The sequence below is a fragment of the Vicugna pacos genome, chromosome 27, assembly GCF_048564905.1.
Source record: "Vicugna pacos chromosome 27, VicPac4, whole genome shotgun sequence".
Taxonomy (NCBI): domain Eukaryota; kingdom Metazoa; phylum Chordata; class Mammalia; order Artiodactyla; family Camelidae; genus Vicugna; species Vicugna pacos.
In genome coordinates, this window is record NC_133013.1 from 6,872,545 (window position 1) to 6,877,566 (window position 5,022).

The 5,022-nt window shown below is 31.8% G+C and overlaps 1 pseudogene; it reads left to right on the forward strand.

Moving 5' to 3' along the window:
* Positions 1-300: 300 nt before the first annotated feature.
* LOC140689648 (olfactory receptor 6C2-like) lies at positions 301-1,348 on the forward strand (annotated as a pseudogene).
* Positions 1,349-5,022: the final 3,674 nt, after the last annotated feature.

Sequence of the window (5,022 nt, forward strand, 5' to 3'; positions counted from 1 at the left end):
GAGACATCAAACACTAATTGTACATTAGAAACATCTGAATCCATACTAGTGTAGCATCAATGAAGATAATTCATTGACTGGAAGGTGCAGAAGGGAAGAGAGGGCAGTCATCACATGCATCAGCAGGAAACATACACACATTCAGGAAAGATAATGCAAAAACAGACACGTGGACTACGTGGCAGGGGTTGGTGGGTGAGCATCATGGCTTAGGTAGTTTATAAGAATTAAACACACTTAACCTAAAAACTAGCAACACGTAAAATGTGACTACACATATTTATTTATAGACAATATTGTATGATTAAATATAAAAGCTTAAAAACATTAATTTTAAGTCAGTTAAAATACTCTACAATCTATAAGCAAATTTCTGTGAATATCACACAGAGATTGGAAAGAAGTCAGAAGTCAGTGACAAGAAGTGGTACAGTAACAACATTCATTCCTCTGGGACTCACAGATGACCCTGAGTTACAGGTGCTGATTTTTATCTTTCTATTTATCAACTACACACTGAGTGTAACTGGAAACCTGACCATCATCACACTCTCATTTGTGGATTCCCATCTTAAAACACCCATGTACTATTTTTAAAAAAAATTTTTCTCCTTCTTAGCTCATTCACATCTTCCTGTATCCCCAGATACCTGCATAGCATAGCAACAGGTGGCAGGGTCATCATCTACAATGCTTATTTCATCCAAGTGTTTATCACTGACCCATGTGGAGTAACAGAGTTTTATCTACTGGCCGCCATGTCCCATGACTGCTACGTGGCCATCTGCAAACCCCTGCATCATGTGACCATCATGAGCAGCTGAGTCTGCAGGAGTCTTATCATCTCTTGTTGGATGGCTGGTCTGCGTATTTTAATCCCACCACTTAGGCTGGGTTTAAACCTAAAATTTTGTGACTCTAACAAGATTGATCATTTTGCCTGTGATGCATTTCCCTTAGTGGAAATCTCATGCTCAGGCCCATGGTTAATGGAACAGACTGTTATAATCTGTGCTGTGCTGACCCTGAATAAGACTCTTACTTGTGTGTTTCTGTCATACGCTTACATCAGCAAGACAATTTTTTGGTTCTATTCTGTTCAGCAAAGGAAAAAGGGTTTTTCCACCTGTTCTTCCCACATGATTGTGGTTTCCCTCACCTATGGCACATGCATTTTCATCTATATGAATCCTGCAGCAAAGGAAGAAGTGACTATTAAAAAAATGGTTTCACTGCTCATGTTTTCTGTTGCACCTACATTAAACCAATTTATTTATACCTTGGAAATAATCAAGTTAAGAAAGCCTTTAAGGACTTAATCAAAAGAACTGCCTTGCTCTCATCTTAGTAAGAGAAAATAATATTTTTAAAACATTGTGTCAAGACTGGCAGTTCAAAATTTGTAGATACTGACAGGCATATGTAGAATAGATAAACAAGATTATACTGTATAGCACAGGGAAATGTATACAAGAACTTGTGGTAGCTCACAGCAAAAAAAAATGTGACAATGAATATATATATATGTGTGTTCATGTATAACTGAAAAACTGTGCTCTACACTGGAATTTGACACAAATTTGTAAAATGACTATAACTCAATGAAAAAAGTTTAAAAAATAAGAAAAAAACCCCAAATGTGGCACCTCATTTGAAAAAATTAAATTAAATTAAATTAAATTAAATTAAAAAAAACCATTGTGTCAAAAACAAGAATAAATAGCCACAGAGATTTATTTTTGAAGCTTGTAATCTTCTTTGTTTTTTAATAATACACATGTGAGTAACAGCAAATTTCTCAACCTTTCTTTAACCGAGATTCTGTTAAGCCCTACTCAAGCCATTTTTGTATCTTTATTATTCACACCAATAACTGATAATTTTGCATGTCAACTTCTTAAAAAAATCACTGTGAAAAGAAAGTAACTTTATAAAATTACTTTAATATAAATAAAATTCACTACTCTGGGTATAAGGGTAAATATAGGGTAAATTTTTGATAGCTCTTCTCAAATATAGACAATAATTACATGAAAGGCATAATTACATAAAATGTCTATAATGAATGATCACATAATTTAAAATAAATGTGAGAGAATACTACTACTTCCAATACTGAGAAGACAGAGAAAATATGTATTACTACAATGAACACACATAAACAGTGGATGAAATTTAAGAAATATTCTTTTGAATCTATAGCTGAAATCATTGCAAAGTGTTGAATAGAATGGATTAGAAGTAACGATTTAATTTAAGGTAGAGCAATAATCTATAAAATAACATGACTACTTAAGAGAATACAGACAGGGTATGGGAACAAGTTTTGCAGAATGATCACAGAGACTTAGGTCTGAGTTTCAGGATAAGTTTAGTGAGCGCACTTGATGATGCATTAGGTGCACACTCAATGAAAGTCTGAATTAAGAAAAATCATGCTCTTTTTAACAGAAAGTTTACATTTTTTCCTGAAAACTATTGTCTACTGCTTATAGAACTATGAGTCAAGCCAGAAACATTCCCCAGTGTATCTGATACCTGTGCCAACATCTAACACAAATTAAGCTTTTAGAGTCCAAATTTGGTCATAGTAATCTCAATTGTTAGATACACTGAATTGAAAAATCCACACAAATAAAATTCCTTAGAAATGATGGTACTTACACCAAATTAACTAATTGGTATCTGGAATGCAATGAAATACAGACAAGGCTTCACAAATTACTCGGAACACTGAGAAAGCTGTATTCACTAGGAATTCCATTATCTTACACGTATTCATTACTTACAAAAATGTAAACTAGCCAAAAAGAGAGAAACTTATCCTAATAAATTTGAAAAATAAAAATAAAATAAAACAAAAGTAAATGAAAAATGTAACTTACTAAGGGTAGAAAATGAAATCAATTAAATAAGCTAACAAATTTAAAAGCCAGTTCTTTCAAAAGTCCAACAGCATAGATAAACCCCACACCAATGAATGTAATGAATACAAAACATAAATGTTCAACATTTTGTTGGAAAACCTTGCATATGCAGTAACAGAAGAAATTAAAACATCAGGATAAATATGGGAAGGGATAAATAAAACTACTGAATTGATTTTAAAGACATTCACATTTTGCTTTCTGAAACGGAGGTATGTCATACAATGGATGATATCAATCGTTCATAGTTTAATTGGCAACATTTTTTTCAAAACTGATATTTTATATAATGATATGTCTTACAATTGATGATATCTTAAAATGGATGCAATTCAACATATTTCTTTTATCCTGAGGAAATTCTTCCATACCCAGAAAACTGAAGATATTCTACTAGGAAAGCAAGGAAGTTAATAAGGAATTTATTACTTTTGTCAAAAAAATTGGTATTATTTAAAAATCAATAGGCTGTCATAGCAATAAGCAACAGGAAATCAATGAGCAAATATTATTTCAGTCATAACAGCTGTAAAAATGTAACAACAAGAGAGTAAATTTAACACAAAAGAACAGCACACATGTAAAGAAGGTATAAATACAATTAGAACAAGAGATATCATCAGTATACTTGGTTTCAAAATTTTAATATGAGCATGCATATGTGTATAATTATACATTACTTATGTATTGTGGAAACACATTTTTATCTATTTATTTGTACATAGTCATTAAGCAAATAGAATATTAAAGGAAAACAGATTTTAATGCAGGTTATCTAAAGTAGAAACCAAAGTGGTGCAATCAGGAAGAAGAATGGGTAGAATGAGAAAAAATGAAATAAAAATAAAACATTGACCATACAGTCCTATGAAATGTGCAGGTCTGGGCATACATACATTTGGGTGTAAATAAAGAAGCTTTTTTTCAAATACATTTCCATCTACAAAATGACAGCTGATCAAATTTCTGTTGCCAAGTGAAAGAAATTAAGTCACAGTTTATTTTACACTGATTCAGTAAAAATAAACAAAAAGCGCAAAAAAAAAAACCCTTGAAATGTAAATGTTTCACATTATACAATGGAATATTATTCACCAATAAAAAATAGGAAATCATGCCACTTGCAACAACATGGCTGGAATTTAAGGGTATTATATTAAGTGAAATATGTCAGATAGAGAAAGACAAATACTGTAAAATCTCACTTGTATGTGGAAACTAAAAAACAAACAAACAAACAAAAGACCAATCACATAGGAGAAGTCATCACATCTGTGGTTACCGGAAAGGAGAGGGTAGTGATGATGGGGGACGGGGATTCGGATAGATTGGAAGAAATTAGGCAAAAGATACAAATACCAGTTATAAGATAAACAAGTATTGGGGATGTAATGTAGAACATGATGACTATAGGTAACACTACTGTGAGGTATATTTGGAAGTTGTTAAGAGAATAAATCCTAAGAGTTCTCACCATAAGGAAAAAAAATTGTATCTATATAAGATGAATGTTAACTAAACTTACTGTGGTCATCATTTCAAGATATATGTAAGTAAAGTCATTTTGGTGAACACCATAAATGACATGCAGCACTACTGTATGTCAACAGACTCTCATAAAACTGGGAAAAAATTTTATAAAATTCCCATAACACTATCAGGAGAAGAGAATGCTAAACTCAAAACAAGCAGTATGAAGAATGTTAAAAAAGATTAGAGGGGAAATAAATAAAAAAGAAAATTGAAAACTATATGAAAAATCAACAAAACCAAAAGTTAGATATTTGAAAATATCAACAAAATGGGAACATATTTATACTTTCATTGAACATGACAAATAAACAAAGATTCAAGTGACTAAAATCAAGAAGAAAAAGGAGGACATTACTAACATCACAGTAATAAAAAGAACTATAAGGAAACACTAAGAACAACCATAAACCTGTGAAGCTACCTACAGAAGATGGACAAATTCCTAGAGAGATACAAACCACCAAACTTGACTCAAGAAGAAATAGGCGATTTCAATAAATTTATAGAAAGTAGAGATATTGAATTAGGAATCAAAAAACTTCCCATAGATTAAAGGAGTAAC